Genomic DNA, 17,836 nt, shown 5'->3' on the forward strand with positions numbered 1-17,836 from the left:
TATCAAATGTGGCTGTATGACTAGTTGGAAGCCAACTTTTCTTTTTTTTGCAGCCAGGACCAGAAGGAGTATTATCTCTTCACAGGGAAAAATTAAATCATCAAAAACATTCCAACACGCAGCCAGATCCCTACAAAAATCTTTAAAATGAACCACTTTATAATCTAAGAGTTGTGAGGGTTGACAGCTGTTAAGTAGGGAAAGTTAGGCTAGAGGTACCCTTGCAGCTTCTTTATACATCATTTTAACTCTCAGACATACATGTCCCAACTCCATCCTGCCGTCTAAACCCCTCATTCACCCCTCTTCCCCATCCCACTGCCATCAAAAACTCATTATATCAGCTCGTTCCCTCAATGGCATAACTGACGACTGATACTGAGCACACCACCTCCGTGGTGCCATTGATCTTGAGCATAAAACCCAGGCTGATACCGCAGGTGACTGTCTTCTGTGTTTTGGACATCTCTAGGCCAGTTGAAGGAATAAAAGCATGAATTAGAATTTCTAACTTCCAGAAGGTGAACGTAGTATTTTTCTAGGTCATTTTCATACCTCTAACCCCTACTTCCATTTGTTGTGTTCCCAGAGAATGAAAAGTAATGGCAAGCGCATAAACAAAATATAATTAGAAAAGCAGTGTGTTGGAAAAAGAAATGATAATGCTTTCCAAAATGAAGTCGTGTACCATGTAGAGAACTTGGGTACTATCCATTGTGTTCGAGGATCCACGCCATGGTTCCTCACCATTAGCCCTGATATTGGAAGAAAGTAATTTCAATTTTTCCTGACCTCCAAACTAACTGAACTCTGCGGTACCCAACAATGCAGCTTAGAGGAAGTTTTCAGAACTTAATAATGTATTCCTTTGAAATGAACTACAAGGAAGGAGTTGCATATATTATCCCAAGCATTTCTTATTTGTGTGTGTGTGTGTGTAAATGACATTCTTTGATATTTTGGACGCTGGGGAAAAAATAGAAAAACTAAGCATCATGAATAAATCAGCAGTAGGAGATGATTGAATTGTCTTCTGTCATCTTTCTTTCTGGCCTTGACAGGCACAGTGTGTGGCTGCCATGAACAGATCATGTATCATGGAGCCACTTATTCTGAGCACCTGTAGATGGTGAACACAGAGGATGGGGTTGAGGCTGATTCGGGGGAGCCATCGTTAGCTTACTGGTACCTGGGCAAGCTCAGTACGCATGCAGTGGTGTTTGGGGAACTCACATGCATGTGCAGGAATCTTAAGGGATCACTGGTGAAGCCACAGAGGCAGATTAATAAAATGTAGTCCTGGGATTTGTGCCAACTTGTTGTTGAAAGTGTGCCTTGACTGCAAGTAAATTCCATGTGACGCAGAGTGCTGGGAAGTATGCATGGATCACTTCACGTAGGGCTCATGGCAACTCAATGAGGTAAACACCGGGAAGGCACTTATGTGACACGTGATGACTCTGTGAATGTGTCCACATAAGCTAAATAAACTTCCCAGGGTATAATGTTATTGATTACCGAGATGGACTTTGAGTTAGTCCTATGAGAACAAACTCGAGCACTGAAGACCAATTCACCGTAACAGTCATTTGCGGGGATGGTGGTGGGGTGGGGGTTGTCCAATTCTATGAATGGTGACACATGTGCAGTCATGGAACCACACCCTGATTGGAGGGGGAGGGGGTTGAGGAAATGTTATTGCCTCCCCAAATCTCTTTTTCAGTCCACCAGTGTCTCTCCTCTCTGTGTCTTTCCCTATAGTTTTCCCTTGTCCAGAATGGCATGTACATGAAATCATACAAGATGTCCCCTTTGGAGTCCAGCTTCTTTCCCTTAACATAAAGCACCTGACTTTCCCACGGGCGACTGTGCGTAGCAAAAGCCCACTCCTTTGTATTGCTGAGCGTTATTTCATCCTACGGATGTGCACCGGTATGGTCTTGCATTAGCTCGCTACGGGACATTGGAGCTATGTCTGGTTGTTCAGATCTCAGTAACTGAACAAGGATGAAAGATTACCTCCCCTCAATCAGAAATTTGTCCTGATGATCATAGTCAATGAATCCCATGGAATATCGACTTACATATCATTTTTTACATTCCAAACAACTTTTGCCTGCAGCTAGAAAGAATCATGCTTATGAGGTGATTGTGCATACCATGGCTAGCTTGTATACCTTAGTCTTCGAGGTCACATCTTTGCTCATTTTAAAGATGGCTTTGGGATCTTTTTCCCAACACCGGAGTAAAGTGTGCCTGACCGAGGCCATGGTATTTCCAGTCACCTCAGACGCATGTGAAAGTAGCACAGTGAAGAATACCAGAGAAGAATTGGTGCGCTTGAATTATGGTGCGATGTTTTAATATGCACCACTGTGGCAATATGGACTGCCAGAACAAACGTATCACTCTTGGAGGAAATAGAGCCAGGCAGCTCCTTAGACATTAGGATGGCATGACTTTATCTTGTGTACTTTGGCCCAGTGATGAGGAGCGGCCAGTCCCTGGTAGAGAAGAGCACCTGAGCAGAGTGGATTGACACAGTAACTGCAGCAGTAGACTCAAGGATGAAGACAAGTGTGAGGCTGGCGTCAGGCTGGCCAGTGCTTTGTTCTGTTGTACGTGGGGTCGCTCTGAATGGGAATCCACTGGAGAACACCTACCAACAACCACAACAGGGAGGAAGGCCGGAGCTTCTCTGGCAGTAGCGGAGTTCCATAAGAGTAGCCTGTCTTCCTTGAAGGAATGCCATCAAGTCATCATTATAACAATCATAGTGAGCCTGCCCTTCAAACTGGATAGAACAAATGGGAAAGAAGCAAAGGAGGAGGAGGAGGAGGAGGAGGAGGAGGAGGAGGAGGAGGAGGAGGAGGCGGCAGCAGCAGCAAAGGACTACCAAATAAATGATGGACATCAATGTGCTGGAACAGGAGGTAGGGGAGAGGTTAGTGAAGGCAGGGTTGGTAATTCACCTTTTGTGGAGAAATATGAGGTCTTTAGCAAATGATGCATACTATATGGAGACACATTAATAGAAACTTCTGGAAGACCATAGTTTATTTTAACACCCTGCACCAACTCAATTATGGGAGAGGGAAAAAAAGATTATATGTGATTTCACAACATCAAATAAGTACCTTGGCTGTATCTTTTCTCATTCCTAAACATTTTGTCATGTAATTAACTGGCAATTTAATTGAATTGACCAAATCAGCCATTCCCTTGACACTGATGTTTTTCTGAAAATTTGTTTGCTTATGATAACATAGCTCCAGGATATATCTACACAAAACAAGTTGAGTTCAGGTTTAAAAAATCCTCTTTCCCTTTTAATGAGGCAATTAATTTACTGAATTCAATCCATCACCGTTAGAATAATACATTTGACTAAATTCAACTTTGTGATGCAATTTTCTTTCCTTATTTTCTCCTCTACAAGGATGTCTATCAACAGAGGCAAGGCACTGACAAAGCACAGGACTGAGAGTCAGGAAACCTGGGTCTAGTCTGTATTCTATCATTTACTAGGTATGTAATTCTGGGGGAAGTTTGAAAACCTCTTGGCACTCTGTTGCTTTCTCTGTGAGATGATGGTCATAACTCCTGTGCCCTTTGCCCTGGAAGATTTTCAAGGTTGAAAGGGTGGCTCTTGTCTTCCATGGACTACATGTGCATTTCCCCAATGTACAGCTCTGTGGAGCACTTGACCTTGGATGGCTTCATACAGGATTGCTTCTCTGACCTGGACCAAGCAAGCCCACCCTCACTCTAGCCCCAGGACTTCTAGGGTTACACCCACTGATGTAAGCAGTCAACATGCTTAGCTGCTACCTGCAAGGTTAAAAGTGTGAGTCCAACCAGAAGTGCTTGGGAAGAAAGGCCTGGCTATCTATTCCTCCCCCCAAATGGCCATTTAAACCTTACAGAACTCAATTCTACTCTGACATACACGAGGCTGCCATGGGTCAGACCTTCCTATTCAAAATGGAGAAGTTACCTTCCCATGCCATGCAGGAAGGCTGTTCCTGAGGGATTGTACGGACTGCCGCCCAGGTGATGAGTGGGACCCCAGAGATGGGGAGGGCAATACTAGGACTCATGGTTGGTTAATTCAGTCCCTACTCAGTTTGTTGCATGGGCCACACTAGGGACAGGACAATGATCCTGAACTAAAACCTACTCTCACTGAGTTCATGTCTATTCGTAGAGGCCCTAGAGAACAGTAGACTCCTCAGGGTTTCTGAGTCTGTAACTTTTCACCAAGAAGCTGCTGATGGATTTCAACTATCAACTTTGTGGTTAGTAGTTCACAACTTCACCCACCCTGCTCTTCACCAAACACTCCATCCCTTCTCTGGTCCATCCAGGCCCCCTCTAAAATCACAGCTTATTCTTGTCTCTCTCCATCCCAGGCTAACCTGCTCTAGCTTCAATGAAACTAGAGATGATTGGCCTCTGTGTCTTTCCATGATTAGGACTTCTTTTTCAAAAAGATGTTCTGAAGCTATATGGATACCTTGAACCAATTAGGAGGAAATGTCTCATATAATGTAGGAAAGGCAAAGGCTTAAAACTGATGGTTTAAGACATTATCTTATTAAAAATTAAAGCTCACCCTTCCTAGTGCCGCGACTCTTTAACACAGTTCCTCATGTTGTGGTGACACCGCAACCACACAATTACTTTCATTGCTACTTCATAACTGCCATTTTGCTGCTGTTATGAATTGGGCAACTCCTGTGAAAGGGTCATTCAACCCCCAAAAGGGTCATGACCTACAGGTTGAGAACCGCTGCTCTATACTGATCAAAATAACATTTTCCCCCAACAGTTTCATCAGCATGTAATTCACATATCATACAATTCAATCATTCAATCACACAAAGAAACGTTATAAAATCATCACCGTAATCCTTTTTAGAACATTTTCTGCATTCTTGTCCTCATCGTTATTAGCTCCCCATTTCCCCCAACCTCCCCTACCAAGCCCCCAAGGCACAAACCAAGGAACCATTAATCCAGTTACTGTCTCCATGGACTCACCTACCTTGAATTTCATATACAGAAAAACATTAAAAAAAAAAACTAACCAGAATAACAAAATAAAACAGATAAAAACCCAAAGCAAAAGGAAACAGAAAATATGAACAACAAATGTAAATGGATCATAAGGATGATCAAGTGATAGCGTGCTGAATTTCAATCTAAATGCATCTGCAACAATCCACTTTCCAATGCATTCTGCATGGCAGCAGAGCTACGCACATTTCTGGTCCATGGTCTGAGGAAATTCACCAGGGCTTTAATCCATGTGTATCCCCCTTCACTTGTTTTTTAACTGAAGCAGCTTTCAAATGGCTCAAAATAGAAATAAAATGGTACTATATTTTTACCTAACTTCGTCTGTCAAAATCAACTTTACAATGTTTTCTGTGTGATAACAGGCTAGTCACATCCCTCCACTCTGATTGGAGGTAATTCACCAGAGACTTAATCCACAGGTGCACCCCGCAAATGGAATTTGGGCTTCCACTGGCACCCACAGCCTTCTGCAAGCGAGGTGTGCACAATTTAAGCTCCGATACCATTCCCTCCTTTAGAGTTGGCCGTTATTTACAATCATTGAGTGATATAGGCTGGTTGGCTCCTTCCATGTGGACTTAGTTAACACCTCACTTAGCTGGCTGCGTGCTTTAAAGCAAGTTTTAACACCCCAGATGCTATTCTTTCTAATAGTCAGGCACCACCTACCTACATTCTCATGTGAATTTGAATTAAAATATATGGTACTATGTAGTGGGTAAGGAAAATTAAAATTATGTTGAGATATTTAAAATCAACCTTTAAATAACTGCTCAAACACAATTTTAAATATTTCTATTTTAAGATAAAAAATACGTGCTATTTTAGATCATATGCTGAGCAAATTAAAATGTAAGTGCTATTTTTAATAAAAAGCTACTTTAAAACTAGCTCTTCATGAATATGTCCTCAGGTGCTGACAGATTTCAGAAACTCTTGTGCTAGGGAAATTCCAGGTGAGAAGCAGGTGACTGAATAAGAAGCGCGAGGTAAAGGACTGTGAGGTTGGAGGGGTCTCATGCATGGTTGTTGGGGCAAACTTACGTATAGCAGAAGCAAAAGCCATTTTCATGATGGTAGGTATGTTTAGATTTCTTGCTAGGGCTATTGGGTCAATGCATCCCATTGAGGATTCTCCTCATTTTTACTGATCTTCTGCTTTCTCCCAATTAATATCCTTTTCTAGTGATTGGTTCCCAGGGACCCGAAGTTTCACCAACCTGACGTCTATGGAACATTCCAGTGGAAGCCTTTTAAAGTATGTTTATCTCTATTAAAATAGTGCACAGTAAATGAAGAAGACTTCAGTGCGGTCTTACGAATGTAAGGTGGATTGTGATAAGAGTTGAGTGAGCCCCCAATAAAATGACTTTTTTTAAAGAATGTAAAATGATACATAAGAGAACCACGCTTAATTTCTTACTGACAGTTTTGTCCACTGGGAGCCTTGGTGGCATAGTAGGATAACCCCTGGGCTGCTCCCAAGGTTAGGAATTCGAAATACAAACAGCCCTGGAGGACAAGATGAGGCTGTCTAGTGCCATAATGAGGTACAGCCTCAAGAACCCACAGGGCAATTCTACCTTGTCCTATATGACTGCTATATGTCAGAGTTGGCTCGATGGCAGTGAATTTGGTTTTTGATTTGGAGAATTTTATAGGATCTTCCTTCCGCTAGTAATTTTCATAGGATCTTCCTTTCACATCATTTGTATAAGATGCTTATAAATTTGTTTTGCTTTGTTGCAGATGATATGCATGAGTTTCAGCATATGGTAGCTATTGACTCATTCAACTCTATTCAGTTCCCTGGGTTATGCTTTACAGCACAACTCCCTCAGAGCTTGGGTTCTGCAGGAAGTTTGCTTCTTTCAAGCAGATGCCTCACTGCAAAGCCCTGTAGATAGAAGTCAGTGGGCTTCAATGTACAAGTGTTTGGCTTTTTAGCAACAATAAAAGCAGGGATCTAAGGATCTGGTTGATAGCATTGTGGGTGCTAAGGCCCTGGTGGGGTAAGTTTTGTTGGTTTGTGGACATGATGTTACAGTCTTGGAGCTAACCCTTTTTGGTCCTCAGATGGTGGCAGCCAGTGTGAGGTCCAGAGTCCACAATAGAGACAGTAGCTTCTGGGCCATTGAACTTCCTGATTTCCTTCCACCTTCCATATTGTGGCAGAGGGAGCAGCCCTTTCAGAAGCTTGGCAGTGTTGTATTAGAGTCAAGCCCTCCTGAATTTTTCAAGCAATTCATTCCCTTTTGGTTATCAATCCTTGATTTATAAATGTATTTATGTGATTTTGTTTCTCTGTTGTTACTTTTGGATTTATAACTTAAAACTGTTGACTCTTCTATAGCAGAGAGTAAGTTGTATGTCTCAGATGGAACTTCATTTTGCCTTCACAAGTTCTGTTTGCACCTTAACTTCAGACACAACATACTGAATCTTGGCAGAACTGAATGGATTGCCTATTAGAACCTCCATGTGGTTCAGCTTTTACTTTGTAAGAAAGGAGCTGGAATGAGTTCTAACTTCAAAATCATTCTCAATGTCTTCATATCTTCTAAATCTGTACTGGAGAAACCTCACCTCTTACTTGGACATGCTCTGTACCTTTAAGGGTACCCAAGTCCAGTGGTTCAAGACTAGAGGACACCCAAAGCTAATTCCTTTTGATTCTTGGAAAGCAGTACAAATATTACTATACTAGAAGGCAATAGCACTACCAGTCCTGATTGGGAAAGAGTAGTCATTGCCATTTTATTTGGAATTCTGAGACATAGTAGATAAGCATGTATTTTCTTTAAGCAATCAAAATTCATTTGTTTTCATCTTACAGAGAACCGGTCACAAAAACATTTGCCAGAATTATATATTACAATGATACCCCAAGTCTGCATCTTGATTGAACTCATAAAAATAATGATATATTCTAGTTTATGTATTATTGGAATTTATTATCCATTTCACTTGGACAGGCTTTGATGGCATTTTCTTATTATTTCTTATAAATATCCCATTTGGTATGACAGATAAAGTAAATGGTCATAATGTTTGTGCTTCCACAAAATGTGCTTGCCTGGATGGCTTCATTTTAACAAGATTTTGTATGAACAGGATGGACAGGGTAAGGTAGAAGAATAAAAGGACAGAGGAGACAGAGGAAAACAAAAAAGAGAAGGAATAAAGAGATGGTGGAGGAGAAGAAAGTAAAGAAGAATGTAAAGAAGGAGGAGAAATGGGAGGCTTCCATTTTACTCCCCAGAGTAACAGAACACTTGCAGGCACTGAAAAAATAAATTGTTGGCTGAAGACTAATGAGAACATTCCACGTGTGAATGCACTCCATCTCTGGTGTTTAATAGTCTGGCATTTAAAGCACTACATTGAAACTTATAAAATATATTTGGCAGTTTGCTTTGGATTAACTTTAACTACTTTTTTCTAGATCTGATTTTAGGGGGATAAAGAGAAAGGGGTTGATGGAAGGAGAGTGGGAGGAAAAGTTGAAACAAATGCAGACCAAGCAAATAGCTCCTCACAGAGACTTAGAGCTGACTGCCGTCACTGGTTTCTGTGTCCTGAACCGTCATGAAGAAGGGCATGATGGGTATTGGGTATGCAGAGGTTCACTGTCAGGGTGTCGACTTCACTGCTGAAGAGTGAAGCGCGATTCTCATCAATCATGACATAACATTTGGTCTTGGGTCACTGAGGTAGAGCACTATCTTACCCATGCATCACATGTCCCTATCTCTTAGAAATACTGTGGTAATTTTAGGAGGGGACATTTGCAACTCTGAGTAATCTCTTCTAGTACTAAAAATGCTATTTTATAAATCTGTAATGGAGCAGAGGTATAATGGTTTCAAGCTCAGTCAGACTTTGGATTTCAGTGTATTTTGCATCCACCAGATAAAGGAAATACTAGCCCTCCTTACAGAGTAAGTAATACTCCTTACAGAGTAAGTAATACTCCTTACAGAGTAAGTAATACTCCTTACAGAGTAAGTAATACTCCTTACAGAGTAAGTAATACTCCTTACAGAGTAAGTAATACTCCTTACAGAGTAAGTAATACTCCTTACAAAGTAAGGAGTATTTTTTTCCCCAACAGAAAAACTAAAGTCTCGGGAAAGGAGAGGTATGAAGGAATGGAAGAACAACTAGAGTCAAACTCAAGGAAAAAAACAACCAAAAAGGGAAAAAACTACCATCTAAAAGATCAACAAAACTTACAGATTTTAGGAATTATTTTAACAAACAGTACACAAGCACTTTTAGGAAGGGGCGTTATGTCTATTAAAGAACTTAAATGATTGACTGTAGGTGTTGTGGACACTTGACTGGGATAACTTGATATGATATATAGTAATTCCTTTCTATTACATGTTGGGTTGCATATATGATCACTATGAGTGTACACTGACTCAACAGAACATCACAACATGTATTACATGTACTTCTAAATGAATTTCAGCTTGATTTTCTATTACTTAATACATCATATTACTGTAACTTATTGTTACTTATATACTTATTGTAACAGTGTATGAAAGGGATAAGCCAACTTTGAAAAGCTAATGAGAAGAGACTTGTCTTACCAATTACTAAAGCTCGTAACAAACTAATAACAATTGTCCATGCACTGATATAAATGAAGGAAAATAATTTCCTAGAACTGGATAGAGGATTCACAAATAAACTCATTAATATGTGAAGACTGATCCTCGCTGGTGAATAAAATGTAGATGTTGGAAATAAGGATTAAGGATCAGTAGTTAAAAACAATGACAGAGACCACATATTAGAATTTCCCAAGACTGTTGGCTTTTTCATTGCTAAGAACATTTTCAATAACATAAATAGTGAGTATACACATGGACAAAACCTGATAGAATGCAGATGAATCGAATCAACTACATGTATGGAAAAGGAATAAGTCTAGGAACTGACAATGAAACAGACCATCAATTGCTCCTTTGCAAGTTCAAGTTGATACTAAAGAAAATGAGAGCAAGTCCATGAGAACCAAAGTACAAAGCTGAATATATCCCATGTGAATTTAGAGCTCATCTTAAGAATAGAAATAATACCTTGAATATGAATGACCAAAGACCAGAGAGATGTGGGATAACATGAAAGACATCATACCTGAGGAAAGCAAAAGGTAATTTAAAAGACAGGGAAAAAATGAAATATAAAAATGGATATCAGAACAGACACTGCAGTTTGCTTTGGAATGCAGAATAGCAAAAACAAATGCAAGAAGTGCTGCAGTGAAAGAGCTGAGCAGGAGCTTTGAAAAGACCGCCATATTATCTTGCCATATGCACCACTTGACGTTGCAGCAGCAAAGGGAAGAACGAAATCAGCATTTCTTGAACTGAAGAGAAATTCAAGCCTCAAGTTGTGATGCTGATGGATTCAATGACACAATATTAAACAATGCAGGAAAAATCAAAGAAGACAGAGGAAAGTAGAGAGACACTATGCCAAAAATAACCGGCCGATGTTCACGCATTTCAAGAGACATCATATGAACAAGAACCAATGGTACTGAAGGAAGAAAGCCAAGCTTCACTGAAGACAACAGGGGGAACGAGACTCTGGGAATTAACAGAATATCCATTGTAATGTTTCAACAAACAAGCACGTTTAACTCTGGAATTGCTCACTTATCAGTGTCAAAATAATTGGAAGGCCTAGACCGCCAGATGGAAGAGATCTATATGTGTGTCTATTCCAAAGAAAGGTGACCTAACAGACTGTAGAAATTACTAAACAATTTTGTTAACATCACACGCAAGTAGAAGTTTGTTGAAGACTATTCAAATATGGCTGCAGCAGGTCGCCAGAAATTCAAGCAAGATTCAGAAGAGAAGACTGAATGAGGAATATTAGAGCTGACATCAGATGGCTCGTAGTTGACAGCAGAGAATAAGAGGAATATGTCTGCCTGTGTTTTATTGACTACACAAAGGCATGGAATTATGTGGCTAATAGCAAATTGTGGTTTGGAAACTGATTGTGGTAGCAATTGTGCAAGTCGGCTTGACATGATTGAACTATGGAATGATATGATGTGTATATTAAATACCAATAAAAAAATTAAAATATTTTTTAAGTCAACCACTATTGTCAAAAACAAATTATGGATTACATTGCAAACAAAGGAATCCCAGAACACTTACTGGTGCTCATGGGGAACTTGTACATAAACCCAAAGCAGTTGTACAAACAGAACGAAAAGATACTGCAGGGTTTAAAATTGGCAAAAGGTGTGCATCACTGTTGTATCTTTCCACTACACTTATTGAATCTGTATGCTGATCGATTATCAAGTAAACTAGGTTATATGAAGATGAAAACATCAGAATTAGAGGAATATTCACAGACCATCTACATTTCGTAGCTGAAACAGTGAAGGGGACTTGAGACATTTACTGGTTAAAAAAAATCAAAGACTGTGGATTATTTAGTATAGATTATACCTCCCCATAGAGAAAACAAATGTGTTCACATCTGGGCTAATAAGCAGTAGTGAACAACATCGTGATAAATGGAGAAAAGATGGAAGTTGTCAGGGATTTCATTTTATATGTGCGCACAATCAAGGTAACAGTCAAGAAATCAAATGACATAAAGCATTGAACAAATCTGCTGCAAACGCTATCTTTAAAGTGTTCAGAAGAAAAGCTATATTTTGGAAGTAAGATGCCCCTGAACCAAGCAAAGGCGTTTTCAATCACTTCGTGTGCACTTGAAATCTGGGTGAAGAATAAAGAAGAGTTGTCTTTGGATGGTGGTGGTGGTGGTTTATACTGACTGTGCCACGGACTGCCTGAAGTTCAAATGAACCAATCTCCCTGGGAAGAACATGACCAGAATGCTCCTTAGAAGCCAGGTTGGCAAGAACCAAGTTTGCAAATATATTTAGTCTGCCCTCCCCTTTTCAGGAAAAAAAAATATCACTCAGTGCCCCATAAACACTAAAACCTTTGTATTATATATACCCCACCACTCCGGATGAAATGTAGGTATTTGGTTTTGGAGGCCCTCTGGATCATTCCTGTGTCTCCAAGGGGTGGTATCACCCTCTTTGGGAAACATTGTGTTATTAGGAGAGACCAGTCTCTGGAGAATGAAATAATTCTTGGTAAAGTAGAGGGTCCGTGAAAACGAGGAAGACCATCAATGAGATGGATTTTTAACATAGCAATTCCAACAATGGACTCAAACAGAGTAATGAGTTAGGGTATGGTGAGGGACCAGGCACTCTTCTGTTCTATTACACATAGGTTGACTATGAGTTATCACTGACTCCATGACTCCTAACAATAAAACATCTGTAAAAGCACAATATGTGATTGAGTGCCATCAAAAATACATAGGAAAGATAGACTGCTCAGAAAACTGGCTCTTTTGAGATACTGTACATATAGAGATTCAAAGGACCCCTGGTGGTACCAATGGTTAAATGTTCAGCTGTTAGCCTAAAATCAACCTAGCTGCTGCACAGGAAAAAGACCAGGCAATCTGGTTTCATGATGATTACAGCCAAGAAAATGCTTTAGGGCATGTCTCAACAACACCCAGCAACAATGACATGTCGGTGTAGATAGCTGCTGTCCTTGAGTCCATTCTGGCTCATGTGTGTCACGGTAGAACTAAGCTCTGTACAATTGTTAATGGTTGATGTATTGTAAATATATTGCCAGCCCTTTCTGTTGATATGGGTAGGCTAAAATCTCCCACTTTGGGGTTTGCAGTCAAACATGTTAAATCTGGACCATCCAGTGCGTCTGGGTGCAGGTTTAGAGTCTTTAGATTTAACTGGTCCCCAAACAAATGCAGGGTTTCCAGTAGATTAAGAACTAGATGTGAAAGTTGGCATTATAAAGATTATGGAAAGTAATGTAAGATAATGTGAAAAGCCCTCTAAAAGGAAATGATTAGTCTATCACATGCTATTGAAAGAATTATGTTCAATGAAAGACAGCAGGGACACGATACTCAGGTAACTGGTTTGCAGGCGCTGAATTTCATGTCAAAATTTAATAAGGAACTAATACCTATATACACTCCTGAAAATCAGTAAAACCTAAATAAGAACCCCAATAGAAAAATGTGCCAGAGCTACAAACTGGTGTATGACAAGAGGGCAAAAATGAGGCCAGCAAGGCTATGACGAGATCATTGAATTCGTTAGTAACTGGATGTACTACACGAACCATTCTGGTTAGTGCCAAGCATTGATGGAACCTCAGGAGTGGATTTAGTTCAAAGATAGATGGATATCCAAGGGCAACAGTATCAAGGGATCCACCAGTCTCCATCCAAGAAGTGAATCTGGTCTTGTTAATGGATGTGCATTTTGTTCTACGTTTTGCTCAGACAGCCTGGTGGTGGTAGCTGGGTACGGTCTAGTTCTTCTGATCTCTGGCTACTGGCAGCTGTGGTTCTTATGCTTCATCAGTTCTCTGGATTGTTTACTTGAATCTTTGATTTTCTTTAGTTTCATGGAAAGAGACCAGTAATTGTCCCTTAGATGGCCACGTGCAAGGTTCTAAGACCCCAGTTGATCCTCACCAATGTTGGATGTCTTTATAGATTGTCTTATGCCAGTTGATCTGCATGTCCATAGGTCCTTAGCCCTCAAGTCCAGTACGTCAGGTCCAGGAGGTGTTTGATGACAATTCAGATTTTCATTAATTGTGTGATGTGTGCTCCATTATAGACATGATGTATTTGTACAAAAATATAAGTGGGACTCTCTACTGCCAACCCTACCTATGCATGTGGGTGTACCATGTGCCTGCCCACCCCTGTTCAGCTCACATAACTACCAATATATCCACTCATACATTAATTGTTTGTATTACTATTGTTGTATTACCGATATATTCACTCATACATTAATTGTTTGTATTACTATTGTATTAAATGATGGAGCTTCAAAAGCTGGTGGGAAAATGTAATGAAAAGGTAATGGAGCTAGATGGCCGCTTGTTCACCTTCAAGCCTTTAAGACCCCAGACACTATCTCTTTTGATAGCCAGGCACCATCAGCTTTCTTCACCACATTTGCTTATATATCCATTTGTCTTCAGCGATCCTATCATGGAGGTGTGCAGTCAATGATATGATTTTTTATTCTTTGATGCCTGATAACTGATTCCTTCGGGACCACTCGTCACACAGGCTGGTGTGTTCTTCCATGTGGACTTTGTTGCTTCTGAGCTAGATGGCCGCTTGTTTATCTTCAAGCCTTTAAGACCCCAGTCACTATCTCTTTTGATAGCCGGGCACCATCAGCTTTCTTTACCACATTTACTTGTTCACCCACTTTGGCTCCAGCAGTTGTGTCGGGAGAGCAAGCATCATAGAGTTCCAATTTAATAAAAGAAAGTACTCATGCATTGAGGGAGTGTTTGAGTAGAGGCCCAAGGTCCTTCCGCCACCTTAATACTTAACCTATAAATATAGACACATAGATCTATTTCCCCATCCTCCTATATATATATTTGCATGTACATGTCTTTGTCTAGACCTCCATAAATGCCCTTTGACTCCTAGCTCTTTTCTCCATCTCCCTTGCCTTTCCTCCTGCCCTACTACCATGCTCTGTCCCCACCTGGGCTAGAGTATACCTCTTCTCTAAGAAACCTTACTCTTGATCATTTCCCACAAGGCCTGCCACTCCCCCCTCTCTACCATTTTGGGTCCCATGTTGTTCCCTTGTCCCTGTGTTTGTCAACACCACTTCCTTACACCCACATGGAAGAAGCACACCGGCCAGTGCGATCACGAGGTGCCAAAGGGACCAGGTATAAGGCATCATGCAAAAAAAAAAAAAAGATATATGTGTGTATGTGTGTGTGTGTATGTATGTATGTATGTGTGTGTGTGTGTGTGTGTGTGTGTATACCATATTGAATGAAGGGGTAAGTGCAGAGTGGAGACCCAAGGCCCAAGTGTCAGCCAATGGAGATCCTCTCATAGAGGGGTTTAGGAGAGGAGATGGGTTAAAAGAATACAGCTTTCCCCCAGATCCTGGATGCTTCCTCCCCCCAACTACCATGATCCGAATTCTACCTTGCAGGGCTGGATAGGGCAGAGGTTGCACACTGGTGCATATGAGGGCTGGAGGCACAGGGAATCCAGGGTGGATGATACCTTCAGGACCAAGGGTGTGAGGGGCGATGCTGGGAGAGTGGAGGGTGAGTGGGTTGGAAAGGGGGAACTGATTACAAGGATCCACAAGTGACCTCCTCCCTGGGGGAGGGATGGCGGAGAAGGGGGGGAAGGGAGACTCCGGATAGGGCAAGATATGACAAAATAACGATGTATAAATTACCAAGGGCACATGAGGAAGGGGGGAGCGGGGAGGGAGGGGGAAAAAAAGAGGACCTGATGCAAAGGGCTTAAGTGGAGAGCAAATGCTTTGAGACTGATTGGGGCAGGGAATGTATGGATGTGCTTTATACAATTGATGTATGTATATGTATGGACTGTGATAAGAGTTGTATGAGCCCCTAATAAATTGTTTTAAAAAAAAGAAAAGGTAATGGAATTCTTCCCTGAACTTTGAAGCCTGCTTACATATGTAATAGTATTTACCAGTGTTATCTTACCTTCTGATGTAAGGCTGAACACATTACAGAAACATTTGCTCCCCTGAACTGACCTTGTGGTTAGCACTGAAGTTCTTTCACCACTGAACCCCTAGGGTGCTTTTAGAATTGGGGATTCCACTTACTACCACCCAGTTGATGCTGACTCCTGTCGATCCTTATAAGACGGAGTAGAACTACCCTTTGGGATTCTGAGACTGTAGCTGTGTAGGGGTGCAGAAAGCCCCGTCCGCCCCCCCAGGCGTGAGGAAGCTGGAGTTTAATTAAAAGGCAAATACATAGTAAACAGATAAAAGCGGATATTGCGAGGATCCACGATGGCAGTGGTGGTTATTTATAACAAGGCAAAACATAAAAACACTCGGAGGATGCCAAGAACGAATCAGCAACTAGTCTGGGCCGCTTAACTAGTTCCTCCTATTCAAGTCGCTCTCATTTCAGAAACTGGGACGCAAATTCGTGGTCCAAGGTCTCAGCCATCCTCCAAGGGGGTAGAGGGTGGAAGTAAACGGACCCTCCCCAGAAGCTTCCTTTAACTCTGCTTTTGCAAGGGTGGTGCGGCCCATTCCTGTGTTCAGCTGCTGGTCAAAAGGTTCCAGGTTCCAGAGCACCCAGAGGTCCCTTTATAGGAAACCCTAGTCAGTTGTAAACCACCGAAAGCCCTTGGATCGAAGTTCCACTCTGACAACCAACTCACCAGGAGTCCGAATCTACTTGCTGCAGATTCGTGCGACGGCTACGACCTTGGTGGCAAGACCATTCCCCTGCTGGCTGCTTTTCATCCACCCAGCCTTCAGGAAATGGAAAGGAAGAGGCAACCCGAGCAAGAGGATCCAATAAACTAGATGTTTTCATTTGTGTGACTCTGTTTGTCTTCTTCTGGCAAAGTGGTTGCGGAGCCGGCCTAAGAGGATCCTGCTGGAATCACATTTTGAGGGGTGGAAAGCACTTTGATGCTCACATTCCATGACCAGAAACATCTCCCAGCAGTACACAGTCCTGCTCGGGTTTGTTTGGGGATTTTTGTTGGGGTTTTGTTTGTTTTTTGTCTTGGAAGGGTCATCCAGAAGGCTGTTTGGAAAGTCAACCTCACAAGCACATTCTCAGATGAAGTTTATTTACTGCTCTGAGGCTATCAATAACAAAGACAATTAAATTAGCTAGGTCCAAAGCCCTTTTGAACTAAAGAACGCTGTTATAAAATTCAAGTTTGTGGAAAGCTCCGCTCGCTAGCTCTTCTCCCATGAAATTGATGGAGAGGCTCTTTTGGGCTCGTTAAAATTCAGCAAGTATTAATAGCTTTCCTGTTGGAGAATATTACTCAGCGAGAGTGCACTGGGTTGAAGATACTTTAGCCATGTAAATGAGCCCTGGTTTTGGTTGTTTTGTTTCGGGTACTGAGGTTTTGCTGGGGATTTTGTTTGGTTTTGTTTTACAGAATCAATAGACAGGAACAGGGAGGGCTGCTTCTCGGCGTAGCAGCGTCTGACTGCGTCCCTGCCGGTCTGTAATTTGCTCCGTCAAAGCCAGAAGAGTCAATAAGTCAAGATGTGGCTTTAGCTACGTCTCACAATAAACACTGGATTTCTTCATTAACTGATCAAATACAGAGGTCAAGTGGAACTGCAGTGTTCTTTCTGTGTGCAGAAAAAGAATGGATGGCAACAAACATCCCAGGGCTTGGAGGCCACCCTAAGTGAAGCGGTCAGCAAGCTATTTTCTTTGTCAACTTCAAATCAACCTTGGCCCGCTCACCAGGGCGCCTGCATTTCACTAGGGCTCTTTTCTGACTCAAGAAAATAAAATGTGTGCCTGTAGGGCAGCAGCCTGTAGCTTAATGAGAATGTCTGAGCCTGCTTCTCCCAAGTTAGTGGTCTACTGTCTTCCATTTCCTTCTCTCTCTCTCTCTCTCTCTCTCTCTCTCTCTCTCTCTCTCTCTCTCTCTCTCTCTCTCTCTCTCTTCCTCTTCCCCCTTTTCTCTCTTTCTCCCCATTTTTTCTGCCTTCCTTCCTGTCTTCCCTTTCTCCCTTCCATCCTTATTCATTCTCTCTCCACTTCTCGTAATTAAAATAGTGGAGTTTTTAATGGGAAATTTCTCCTAGCAATATTTTTAATTCTCA

Source organism: Tenrec ecaudatus, chromosome 10 (assembly GCF_050624435.1).
Source record: "Tenrec ecaudatus isolate mTenEca1 chromosome 10, mTenEca1.hap1, whole genome shotgun sequence".
In the NCBI taxonomy this organism is placed as follows: Eukaryota; Metazoa; Chordata; class Mammalia; order Afrosoricida; family Tenrecidae; genus Tenrec; species Tenrec ecaudatus.